This window comes from Penaeus monodon, chromosome 33 (genome assembly GCF_015228065.2).
Source record: "Penaeus monodon isolate SGIC_2016 chromosome 33, NSTDA_Pmon_1, whole genome shotgun sequence".
In the NCBI taxonomy this organism is placed as follows: Eukaryota; Metazoa; Arthropoda; class Malacostraca; order Decapoda; family Penaeidae; genus Penaeus; species Penaeus monodon.
The window spans coordinates 16,791,389-16,791,731 of NC_051418.1; the positions used below are offsets into that span (position 1 = coordinate 16,791,389).

A 343-nucleotide genomic window follows, 5' to 3' on the forward strand; every position below is an offset into this window, starting at 1 on the left:
TCCTCTAATTTCACAATTCTCTTTCTCTATTTTGACGTCCCTCTAATATCTCTCGTATCTTACTCTTCTTGTTTATACACATATAAGTTAGGGTAGTCGGGCGAAACGAGCATAACTAAACATAAAATCAATATAACATATATTTTATTATTATACAATGAAAGCGGACAACACAGGTCTTTACAGGACATAACAAAAGCACAAAACAGAGTGAAAGCGACGACATTAACCTGACTGGATGGATGACGTGAGTGGGATGAATATCATTATAGACTGAATCTTAGTTTTCAGAGTGAGCTCGGTTAATGGAGGTTGACATGATGGAGCTGCCTTTTCTTTCTTG

General features: G+C 36.4%; 1 protein-coding gene across 1 annotated transcript in view; it reads right to left on the bottom strand.

The window, feature by feature from the left end:
- Window positions 1-343, bottom strand: part of LOC119594096 (phenoloxidase-activating factor 2-like) — a gene marked incomplete in the record, with an annotated part of 12,169 nt that overhangs the window by 6,583 nt on the left and 5,243 nt on the right.